Raw genomic sequence first — 13,448 nt, forward strand, 5'->3', positions numbered from 1 at the left:
ATTTTTATCAATCCAATATATAACAGAAACAGATAATTGTTTCAGATAAGTCTGGGCTAAAATAGTTGTATGCCTGATCTGTTACTGCACCATATAGACTCCTCCTCATAATTTACACGTGTAGAAAACTTGAGTTGTCAATAATAACAAACGGTCTTCAGGCTTTACCTGGTAGTCTTTGGGAAAGACTATGCACCAGTGAAGGGCTACTAAATTGCAGAATCATAACAATTTCTCTCTCTTACATTCTCCTGACTCTTCTCTGCCATTTGCTAATCCATCACCACTCTTTACATCCTAGTCCTTTCTGTTGCTGCAAATGATCCCCATCTAAAAATATAAGATGCAAAGGTAATGTTTTCCTTCATTTGGTCGCTGCTCTTCTGAATATGATTTTTCTCTCTCAGTGAGTGGTTCTGTAGCACCAAATTTATGCTGGTAAAATGTGCATACACGTAACATCCTGAGCTCATTCATGGTGGTAGGACCCAGAGACCTAAGCGCGATATGGGGCCTTTCATATCTAGGTCACCAGTGTGCATATAAGTAGGTCAGTAAGGAGTGGAAGTAGGTTATCCAATTGTTATGTGGGGTGAGGGGAGCTGATCCACTTCTTGGGTACGTTTCCAGAGCACAATAAAACAGCATCACAACTGACATCATTGACATTGACTGGTGTCCCCCCTGGCGATCTCCACAGAGATGCCATGAAACAAATGGACGAGGAAACAAAAGTAGCCTGTCACATGGGAGAGGGCACAGCCGGGTCTCGGCGCAGGCATATTGGGAGAGCAGCACATAGCCTTGCTGGTGAAGCTTTTGCTTTTCCATCCATTCTGTGCCTGATTAATGGACAGAAAAAGTACTTCACTTTCCAGGGCTTTATTCTGACACATTTCATCAGCACTGTCACTTGGTAATACGTATAAGACAAATAGTTTTATCCTATTATGTCAGAACAAATTGCAGCCTGCAGGCCTGATTCTCTGCTCCATTATGTCAGTCTTACGCTGGCGCAATTCCACTGAGCACCAATGAGCTCCACCAGAATAAAACCAGCACATCAGCATGAAGATGCAGGGCCTTCATCTTCCAGAGGATGGAAGATAAAGCTCCAAGGCCCTGCTGCATTAACAGCAGTGCTCCTACGTACAGCCTTGATGAAAAGTAGAGCCAGATACTGCACTTTGAAGCTAGGTCATTCCTATGACAAGGACCAGAAAGATGTGGTCATGGTATTTGTGCAGTAGTTGTGTTATAGCAGGTCCTGGTTTGGATCTTTCAGGCTTCTATGGCATTGCCTTGGGTGGTGCAGGTTACCTGGTGGGACAGGTTCCCACCAGCTGTACCAGGCTGATGGCAATTTAGAGCAATGTCCCCCGCTTAGCTCTGCATCCATTTACCTCTCAGTCGCGGATAAAAGCATTTCACAAAGTGTTTGGAAGAAGGTATTTCTGCAGTATCCATTCTGTCGTTTCCTTGTAAAGAAACAGCTGCTCAGAGTGAGGGGGAGAGGAAGCAAGAGAATGCAAAGCAGATGCCAAGTGGTGCTTTGTAACAGCAAAGACTCTTGCAAACTGCTACCAGTTGTTTTTTTATTAGGGTCCTCAGAAGCACCTGAGGATGAGGAATGTCTGGATGTGCAAAGCTGGTCCAGAATTTTCTCCTGGTTTCCTAAGTTACTCCAGGGTCGCCCCGTGCAGCCACTGAGCTTGAAGAAGGAGGAGGAAATGGTCAGACCGTTTCCCACCCGCCTGGCTTAGGTAGTTTCTTTGCTCATCTCCTTCCACTGTGCTGTCTCCCCATCCAGGCTGATTTGGATATAAAATCAAATTAAAATGGGGGGGAAGGGAGTGAAGCCATACATGGATTCAAACAAACCAGACAAATTATGCATGTTCCCTTTGCCTTTCTCTGGGAAAAAAGTCTGTGTTCATATTCCAGCTTTTAACTGAGTTATTTTTAAGTACCAATGCATGTGAGCTCTAAGCCTTTCAACACCTGCAATGACCCCCAGGTTGCCCATAAAGTCTTCTGTGACAGTCTGATCACAGGAGTCACTGAGCAACACATGCAGAAGGGGGGAATGGCAGATGCCATGTTAAGCAAAGGCAAAATACAAATGACTAAAATGATCTCAGCTGTTTAAAAAAAATACACTGAAAAGAAACCAGAGTGCTTTTAGGTATTTTTTAGTATGAATTTCTTCAGTACCCACCCCTGTAATATCTGTTTACCCCGTTCAATATTTTTTCCTTCGCTCTCTCTGCTTTGTCCCGGCCCTATCTTAGGGCTGCAGAGCCCTTACAAACAGCAGGAGCACTGCTATTATCTGCAGTTTCCTGGGTGCAGCATAACACGTGATCCAAGAACATCCTTCCTCTTCACTTCCCATCTCCCTAGATAACAGCACTGCAGAATTCACTTCAGTTACTATTCAGTGCTTCCAAAACCCCTGCTTTTTCGTTTGCTGGGAGCTGGAGACTGCTGGTATGGGTAAATTAGTGTGATTCCCTTTGATATTATGAATTATCTGTTGGCTTTGTTGTGCACAGTTCTCGCATGGTAGGAAAAAAAAAAAAAAACAGAACTGACCCAAATGTAAAAGATAAGAGAGTAACTGAGCACGGCTGCTTGGAAGTGGCTTGATTTTTATCGGGGAAATAAGCATTCTCAGAAACCTTAGTTAAGCAGCAGCATGCGTCAGTTCCTTTAAAGCTTTTCCTTAGGAATGGATATGATATTCTATAGTGTATGTATATGAAATAGATTTGAGGACAAATAGTTGCTATTTAGTTCCAGATAGAAATTTTCAGAGCACTTAAATAGGTTATGTTCCCAAATACACTGTAAGGTAGATGAGCAACATAAATCTCACCGCTTTTTTACTCTTCATCTGCTGTGTGCACACTGACTCAGGGAGGCATAAGCTACATCTACAGTAGTAAATTAATGCCCAGGACCACCCTCTGGACTGAAGCCAACCATGTCCCTACTATTAAACTCTCCTGCCCTCCAAAACAGGATGGCTGCACCCAAACTGCCTACAGGGAGTGGTACTTGGCCTATCCCAACTGTGCTCAGAGATAGTTTGGGAGGCAAAACTGTGCTGGGCACGGCTCAAATGATTTAACAAAGTCAAGCTCAAGCCCCAGCACAGCTGAGTGTTCCCTGCCAGCATTTAACTTAGGCGTATAGATACAGCCAGAGAGAGCTTGTCCCACAACACAGAACACAGCTCCCGAATCCCAGTTCTTCTTTCCATGGCTTGAGACTTCAGGTTCAATGTAGATTTAGGACATCTTTGCTGTACACTGCACATCTTGGTGTCTACTCAGAGCCAGGGAAGCAGATCTTAGGAAAAGACAGTGAGTCAAACTAGGGTGCCACATAACCTAACAAGATGTATGGTTGTGGCTTTAGCTCTGAGATTATTCTTGTACGTAAGCAGCTAAATTCACCATCGCTAATGTATAAAAAGGGCATTGTGTTCCTGCAGATTTGCAGGAAAAGTCTAAGTGTGACTGTGAGTCACATTTCACTTACACTCTCATTTCTATATGGCCCTTTCACAGTGCTGCCGCTCTAGGCAGAACTCCCTATGATTAGTCATCCAATTGAACCTAATTATCATGGCAAGAGAAGTTTTCTGAGTGCTTTCAGAGAAAGCAAGGACTTTTAATGGGCTGTTTGCTGTCATGACTTTTCAGGAGAGACAACAAAACATACGGAAAAGAGGAAGAAGGGTCAGACGGTAAGGAAACAAAACTAGGGAAACATTTTGATTGCAGAGGAAGTTGGCTAGTCAAAGAGTCCTTAGCTGTGGACAATACTGTTTATTTTCCAGTTAATTTTGGATATTGGATATTGGATAGCAAAACAATTGTGAAGAAGGCTCCTTAGCAGGCGGGACTGTTTTGTATGGCCCATTAAGCTGTTGCAGAATAACCATAAAGAGTGCATTAAATCAGTACCTACAGCAAAGCTCTGAAAGACAGAGTTGCATCCTCACGTGTACGTATTTCACACACACCCCGCCTTTTTGTGCAAAAGGCATTTGTGCATGCGTTTTCCTTGTACTGAAGAAAGAGTACATATTTAGCATGCACTGAGCTGAGGGAAGGGCAGCAATATTGCAAGTTGGCACAGGGGAACCTCAGTAGACAAGGGAGACTTTGAACTTCCAGCAGCCATTTCAAGTCAGAATTAGGGGGGCAAAAGACTTTGGACACTCCTTATGCAGTTTTATAAGGTGAGAGAATGAGCGACACACACAATCACGCATACACATTTCTCTACCACCATGCAATAATTCCTTGGAAAAACACAGATCTTTTTTTTTCTTGTTGGTACCCTCACAGGGTCTATGAGTAATAAGAAATGACCAAGAATAATGCTGTTACTGAACCAGCATGTGCTTACCAGGGCAACAGAAAAAATCCTAGCTAAGCAAAGAAAATTTTTTTTATTAGATTTTCAGGTAAAGAAAGGTTGATTGTATTCACCTAGTAGCTTCAAGAGTGTCGTGACAACTGGTTATTCAATGTTTGCAAAAGGATCTGATAATGAAATATGCTCCAGGCTGCTTGTGTCCTGTGCATAAAGCATTAGATGATCCTAATACAGAATTAAAAGGCTGCCTGTCGCCAGGGTCTGTTCCCCCTAGATGTAATGCATTAATGCACACCTGTAAAAATGAATGCCCAGAAAGCATGATTAGACTCTGTGGTTTTTATAACTGCCTCAAAAGTATGTGGTCCCCCCACCAGTGAGAAAAAGCAAAGGCTCTCAGTAGGCAGAAATAGGTAGGGGTGTGGTATATTTGTTTCCTGCTCCTTGGCATCTCCTACCATTTGTGTTTTATCTCCAGAAATACTCAGAGGCTGTGGCTGGGGTCTTCTGGAGACAAAACTCACCAGCCTTTGCTGTTCTCAGTTCAGAGGCTGTACTCTTGAGGAGGCGGCGCTGACACTCTTGGCGTTTCAGGTGTTGCTTCAAGCTGCCCCCTGTCAAACCAAACTTTTCATGTGTGGAAAATGTGTTCAAACCAGTTAATCCCTCCTGAAACCATTCAGAGCCATGCAGATGAGGTTCTTGGAAAAAAACCCAAACACCCAACATATCTTAATATTTACATATATATATATCTTAGTATTTATATATCTTAATATTTATATATTTATATGCATATGTAATTATTAACAATCCTCTTGAGAACAGAAGGAAAGCCTAACTTGTATAATTAAGTGAGTAACATACACTCATGTGAGAGATAGTTTATTTTCACTATGTAAGTCTGAGAGAGTGGGGGGAAAAAACGCAAAAACCCCAAGGGGCCTAAACTGCTCCTGGGTTTTGAAGTCAAGCCAGTGTATAATATTTAAGGCTGGTGCTTTTCAAGAGCTTCCAAAGCGTATACAAGATGGAAAATGAAATGTGTAGTCAAATCTTGACAGGTTTTTTCAACAAATGCAGTTACTAGCTGCAGTGATGAGGCTGTGGTCCATAGCAAGGAGAATTTTGCTGGAATTCTGCAAGGGAATGAATCTGAAGCAGCTGGAGGAGAGGAATTGTCTGTCCTAGTGGGTTATTTTCTGGATCTCTGCTGTACCCTCCCTATAAACTTGTGTCGTGTTTTCCTACATTCATTCCCACTTCCCAAAACAGTATGAGCAGCTCCTTTTTCTGTCCCCATCACCTCCACATCCCTGTATCACTAACAGCTCCCTCAGGCCAATTCTCCACTACCTCCAGCTCCTTCACAGGTCTTCTACCTTTACTTATCCCAGCAGCTGAGCAGAAAGCAGTGTGTTTTGTGGCTTTTTCAGAAGCCATGCAGAAATTGCTGTTCAGGCAGCCACCTACAGTAGTGCTAATTGGCCAACTGGTTCTCCTAAATCCCTTCAGAGCACACAAGCCAAATGGCGATGACTACCCTTCCATCACTAGCAGCATCAATGTGGCCACTTCTCTATCTATCTCCTTAAGAGATTTACACTATAAGTGGACAGCTTTGAGATTTCTTTCACTATGTTTGTTTGAAACTGATTAAAGTTCAAAAGGTATTGCAGGTAGCAGGACTGATGACGAGGAAAACTGATGGACAGGCAGATAGACAGCAGTTCACATAAGTCTTGTTTCCTTAGGAACCAGACTGAAAGCAAATTAGAAATGTAAAAAAAATACAAAAAACAAACTTCTCACTTGTGCTTTGTGGTTAACAGATCTGGTTTTTATGCTGTTGTTGCTATGGGTTCATTGTTATTGTGTACTTGATAGTATAATAGTACCAAGGAGGGTTAGGGCCAAGAGATAAGACGTAGGTCTGTTGTCACATCAACTTCCATGGAGTCCAAGGGATATAATGCTGTGCCCTAATTAATACTGACTTCAAACCCCTCAATCTCAAATTAGCATGCTCAACCAACTTGTGGTTAAGAGAAAGACAAGGAAGGTGTGCTGGTCAGCCCTGGCCCTTGAGAACCACCAGCAGGATCCAGCCCTGCTTAAATCCAGAAATCTTTTTACTTGGCATCATCTTACTGCAGCCCATTCTTCCTCCCTGCTCCCAAAAAGGAGCAAAAAGGAGGCCAAGTTCTCCTCTTATTCACACAGTCCAGTCTCATAAGTAAAACATACCCCATGTAGACTTGTTCTTGCTTTGTCTTCTGTCTCCAAAAGCTGTGTATGCTTGGCTTCAGCCCTCCCTCTCTCTGGCCAGACATTGTACTTATCTAATGTCCCTCTGGGCGTGCTTGGTGCTCACCAAGCCCTGGGTGGAGCACAGCACCAGAGAGCAGCTTGTCTTCTCACCAGGGAGCCCTCAAAGTGGTCTGCAATGCTCACTCACCCTTGGAGTAGCTCTGCCGGAATGTCAAAGGCATAGTAGCAATGCTCATTTCTACTGCGTCAGGAGGACAAGCAAGCCGTGCCTTCATGGCAATGTTGATCTTTTCAGAAAGGGGAGAAAAACTAACTTCTCCCAGAGGAAATTCTTTCAAATCCTTCTCTCTGAGGAGGGATACGTTTGCTGTCTATGAATATGTGAGAAGCAAAACACCAGAAGATAAATTTAATCTAGAATACAATACCTAGCCAAGAAGAAATAAATATGAACTGATAATGAATGCCTGTAACCTGGTTATTCAAAGGTTTCTAATTGACAGAGAAATGAGTTAATGAATGATTAGAACAGCAAAGGAGACAAAAACCTGATAAATTAAGCTCAGTCAACATCGGGGAAGTTAAAAGGCAGTTGCCTACCAAAGCTCTGTGTCTAACAACCCAGCAGTACCTTCCCTCCTCAGTTCTTGGGGACTGCTCTCATACCAACTCCTCCTCCTGACTCAGACACAGAAGGTGCAATTAGCCGGCAAGCGCGGGTTGTGAGTCACTCCATGTAAAACTACCCCCTTCGTGCGGAGACTGATGTGCAAAAAAGGATCACAACGTCACCTAATGCAAGTGGTCAGTGCCATGAAGTGTCATCTCCGCCATGTTCACAGGGCCTTCATTTGTGGTCCTCAGCGTGATCCACTGCTGCTGCTCAGGATGTGCTCTAATTACAGCATGGGCTGTGGCTTCCAGCTTGCCCCTAGTTTCCTACCAAACACTCCTCTTTGAACCTACTGTCAGCTCTCGTCTCCCGCCAGCTCCTTCTTCTAGGAAGTCCTTGTGCTGGCAAGGACTCCATCAAACTTTCCACCAGAATTATCCACATGCCCCCCTTTTCCTCTGAAAATCAAAAAGGAAATAGGTACTCAGATTTCATGGTGATGAAAACCCCTATAAAACCCCTAAGAAGGAAGGGAAACAACTAAACCAGCCAGTCTGTCTTTTGCCAGCCCTCAAAAAGCTTAAAATGACATCTACAGCATGAACCTAAAATGAAGGACCAGGAAAATTGGGTCTCTGCCTTAATTCTGGATTGGCTGGTGTAAATCAGTAAAAGTCAGATTCGTGGGTCACATACAACTAGACCCTTCTTGTTGTGCTCCACAATTGTTGGCTTGTCCTGCAAAGCAACAGCACAGACTAGCACAACCCTTTTAAAGGCTCTGTTCCTCATCAGGATTTAATTATGAAAAATCTGCCTGCTGCAGAAACTTGTGGTCTGGGATTCAGTGGTATAGGCTTATTATGTAAAGGGATACCAGCCTGCCTCTCAGACACGTAATGCTGACCCTTTTCTCTACTCAAGCACTCTTCTGGAGCAACTGCTGGCAAACAGAAGAAATAAGTCACTGCTGGGCAGCTCCATGAGTCCAAATGCTACAGTACCTAGGAAAGAGCAAGAGCATACAGGAAGAAGTTCAGTCACGCACACGAGGTTCAGCTAGGACAAGTGGCGTATCTAGAAGTCCTTTGATACATGCAGTCTTATATCTCTCAACCCATGTCTGTATCTGGCCAGGGTGGTTTTCTTTTGGACTTTTCTAAGTAGCCATTAGCTTTTGAGATGCACACAGCCTTCTACTTTGCATGTACAAGCGGTCAGAGTTTGCATGATACTTCTACTTCTTTGCGTTTCACGAGCGAATAAGGTTCAGAGACAGTGCTTGGATAAGAGGCCTCCAAAGAAACTCTGTGTCTGCACCAAAGCTTATGTTGGCAGTTTAAGGCTGGACTCTGGAAGACATCTTGGTTCAGGACAAGATGTAGGCACGTGCTTTGGTCTGTCAAAACCTGGAACCTAACTAGAACACACCCTTTTTTTGAACCAGCAGTGAATCAATGTAAAAACCAAGTCACAACTGCCTGGCTCTTCCATGACTGTGAATGCTGGGATAGACAGGCAGGGGGGGATGAAAACCATGGAAACAAGTGATGATATTGTACATTTTTACAGTGTCTCAAAGTTCAAGCCAAAAATCCGGGCCACATAGTATTGATTGTATGAAGAAGATTACTTGTTCTAGTCAGTTTACAAAGCCATGTCTATATGACGAAAGATATTTTTAAGGAAGCATTGATCATGCATTTTAAACTAAGATGTTAAACATGCTCTGGCACCTACTGAGGACTCAAAGGAAAGCTAATCTGCAACATTAGTCATATGACCTTACTTATATGCTTTCTTTACAGATAACAAATACAGCTCTGAAATTACAAGGAAGAAAGTACGAATGCAAAAGTTCCTTTAAACAGCATGCTTGTTTTATAAAGTTAATGTATATATAAAAAAATCACCTTACTGTATAATAAATCTGCCCCCTCATTCTATTTGGAGTCATGTCTGCTGCTACCAAGGGAGAAAGGGGAGATTACCCTTTTGTTTTTCCTAGCAGTAAGGGGCTAATGAATTCACAGGAGAACTGGATTCATATACTGCCCACTGTAACAACAGGAATCAATACAAGGAGAAGAAGAAAAGACCAGAATCAGCACAGAAACTAAATGCTGACACCTAAATGAAGTGATGGAGAGCACAGTCCCTTTTAGGAGCTGCCTTGCAGGTTGGCATGTGCTAATACAATAAGGCAAGCGGAGAGTCTGTAAACACCCTGCCATGGAAGATAAGATATGTTGTGACTGTGGTATCTTTCATACCAGTGATGGTATCAGTGCCAGCAGAAGTGTTGGGCTCGTTTGGGTTAGGAGAAAGGGGTTGTGTCAGCAGTCCTGGCAGTTCTGCCACTTCTGACTTGAAAAATGATAACGTCAATATGTGATAAAAACTTGAGAAAGACTTTGATATGGAGTCCCACCGGTCATCTCCCCATCAATGTTTTGAGAATGTAAGTATGTGCTAAAACCCAAAGTTTTGGTATCTCGAAGTGAAACTGGTATCTCGAAGTGAAACTAGTGTCTCTAAGGAGCTGAGGGGCCCGGCTTTGCCTTGCACACAGGCGGCTTTTAAGTAGAGCTTTTGGAAACTGTGAAATTAGGCATGACTTTGTGTTTTCCAGAGGCTGCCATTTCCTTATCTTCCCCCTCCATTGGTGCCTAACAGGGCAAACAGCCTTCACCAGACGATGCACTCACATAATGGTCATTTCTGAAAATGAAAATGCACCTCTTTGGGCTTCAGATGAATCTGATTTAATTCAATATAAAACTGCATTGGCTTTACAGGCTTCGGACAAGGGCTTCTGGGGGTGATTTGACGTGCCAGAAAAATGCTAGCATCCCAGATTGGTCTTGGAGCACCGGTTTGTTGAAGACTTTGGCCAGGGCATTTTCTGTGCGGGCGACAGGGGTTTGAGGAAAGGAGGACCTGACGGGCTTGGCGAGCCTCTGCCGCCCGAGGGAGGGCACGCCGGCTCGGGGCGTCGTGCAGCAGGGAGGTCCCTGAGAGGATCCATGCACGCTTCGCTGTGCATTGCCCCCTGACTGTCCTGGCTGGTGCAATGGCTAAAGGACAGAGAAAAAAATGTTGGTTTTGTATTGTTTGGATGCATTAACAGCCAGGGGCTCTGAAATACAATAATTTCAGAATTTCAGTAAGAAATTTCAGTAAGTGAAATTTCAGGAAGAATTTCAGTAAGCGAAACCACGCACACAGCAGGGTGAATGCAGGTGAGGAGGGGTTGTGCTCGCAACAACCGCAAGAGATTTTAGGTGAAGTTCAGCAGAAATTAGCCCGTGTATTGATTACTTTAAAGATCACAATGTCATTGCTTTCATTTGCACTGTCAATGCAAAGAAGTGTCTTTGTCTTGCAGTGATATAGTCCCGGATACCTAGTCACGTGGAAAATATTCACTGAGGATATGGCCATGGGCCATGAGCTTTGCTGGAGGTCAGTCTCACACAGGGGCATGAACAAGAAGGGTTTAGGGAGCTTGGATCTTTGATGCTCATTTTCTCTTTGAGCCCATCAGCTTCCTCTTTCCATTCTAGTTTTTTTTAAAGTGATAAAGCTGCAGAACAGCTCCATGTTTTTATATCTTTTTTAAGACAGTTACCTTTAGTTCTTTACAGGTAACATCTTGAATTAAATTGTACTTCAGCCATTTGAACAATACATAGTTTCTCTTTTAGTAATTAATCAAAACTGCTAGGTGAGTGGGACAATCTTTACTTTTTTTCTCTCAAATTGTCCCAGCTTGACTTCTTATAGCTTAGAAGATCTGTAGATGTTACTCACCAGGCCTCTCAGCTCCGTAGCTAGGTCAGCTCTGGCCCCTTTCCACATCTGCACTGGAACTGGTGGGTCCTCTGTGTTTTGGATGTGCTGTGAATGGCTTTGCCTTCCTGCTGAAAGCTTCAGGCTGGTAAAGCCCAGTCCCACTGATGTCAATGAGACCAGTGCAGGTTTCAGTATAGGTCTCCCAGATGCTGAGCGTGGCTCTAACGGAACTGTTATCTAAGTTTTATGTCTTCATCTGTTTTCCTCTGTATATATTTATGCTTGTATCAAATATTTAATTTTATCTTTCTGGACTTTTTCATAACTTATTTTTGAAATCACATTTTTCCTTACAAGTTTCAATGCATAAATTCAAAATACTGACATATGTGTATATTTGTATCTATATAGTATGCAGAGAGTGATAAATAAGCTTTTGTAATTGTTTTTGATGGGGAAAAATACAAAAAGGAGGAAGTTTTTACATCAACAAATTGGAAATTACAAAGGAATTAATACAACATCCCATCCACACACATCTGTGTTTTGAAGATGCTCCTTTTCTTAGGAATTTTTACAGTGCTCTGTCAGCTTTGGACATTTCGTAACATTTAAAAAATATTTCGAGTCTGAATATACGTTTGGAGCAAATACTTCTGAAATTACAATTCTGCCGGGTTGGTAAAGTTACTTGTCTTTTGTAGTAGCTTTATTAGTGTGACTAATTTTGTTTATCAATCAATTATCAATAATTCCAATACAACTTTTTAAAGTAGCTTTGTTAATACAGATGCATAAAGGCCAGTAGAGGGGGCACAGAAGTCAAAATGTTGATTGGGTTATATATTGGAGATAGGCATTTTTCCCTAAGTGTGTTTGTGTGTATGTGTGCATGTGTGTGCACGTAAAGAGTAGAAGAGAAACATTTTCATATTCTTTAATTTACCTTTACTAATTTACCCTCAGTGAAAATGTGTTCTGTGTTAATTACAGCCAAATATTCCTGGAGACTGTATTTCATTAAATATGTTGAAAGAAAGTGTATTTGCAGAGGATATATAGCATTGGCCATCTGATGATTTGCATCATGTATATAATTTTCCAGTAATAGAGCTAGAAACTGTCTGCATGCTTCCATACTCTATTGACGAGAAGAGCAGGTGGGATAGAAGGGATCCTAAATATTTAAGGAGTCCCAGGCTCCTGACTGGCAGAATACCATGAGTTTATGAGTGGAAATTTAGGGAATGGCCAGCTCCAGAGTCTGTACCCCTTGTGCCGGGGATGTGGGGGTCCCAGAAGGCCCCAAGGGAACAGGCAGAGGTAGACCAAATGATGACCAGCCGCCATGGCCGGATGGGACAAGGATGGCTGCCAGAGAGCAGAGAACAAAAGTAAAGCAGATGCCCAGAAGCCAGACATGCAGGGAGGTCAGGAGGGGACAGATAAAGGGTTTCACTACTTAAAAGGGAGAGAGAGAGAGAGACACTCGGAGGACAAGCAGGAACACCAACCACCGAGAGAAAATCCATGCAAGCACTGACTCAGTCAGACATGCTGCTCCACAATAAACCAAAGGGAGGAGGATTAAAGTGGTTAAGATCGAAGAAACATCTAACACAATGGCACCTTGAGAGGGAAAACCAAGGAACACAGAAGGCAAAGGGGGAACTGAATATTCTTACAAAAACAGCACTTTATTGTGTACCTTGGGAACCCGGTGTGCATGAGGAACAGCCACAGATGGCGTTCGCTAAAGCCTGCTTAGCCAGGACGCTGCCGGGTGAAGGCCCATCGCAAGCCCCTTGGTAATCTCATGTGAGAATTATGCTCTGAACAGCAAACTTGGAGTCCACATAAGGAACAAAACTGCCTTAAAAGACCAGAGTGTTTCTATCCATATTTTGATTGTGACCCATCTCTACCTTTTTTCCTATCAAATTCCCATTTACTTCAATAGATGTTTTGCTTGAGTGAGTCATGAGGTAAGGACTGGGCTGAGACTGCAAAACATCGTAATATGTGAGTCTGCAAGGGACATACTATTTTGTGATGTTTTCAGGAATTTTAATGGTGGTCTTAAGAGTAAATTAACAGCGTGTAGAATTTGATGGTGATACTAGCTTTAAGTATTCGTCACAGCAGATGAAAGTTTCTGGTATGACTCTTTCTTGTGTCTTTTCTGATAGGCAACTGGTTCAACACTTCGCAAATGTAAAGATTTTCCTCCCTGGAGTACGCTGCAAACCGGATTTACTATTAATATGAGTTTACTATAAACATGATCTATTACAGCAGAACAAAGGTATAGGACTCAATGGGGCATTAATGCCTCCATCACCACTTTGCCGGTGCTACCAACACCACAGGTATTAGT

Source organism: Nipponia nippon, unplaced genomic scaffold (assembly GCF_047370975.1).
Source record: "Nipponia nippon isolate SJK-2023a ecotype South Korea unplaced genomic scaffold, ASM4737097v1 scaffold_4, whole genome shotgun sequence".
Lineage (NCBI taxonomy): Eukaryota > Metazoa > Chordata > Aves > Pelecaniformes > Threskiornithidae > Nipponia > Nipponia nippon.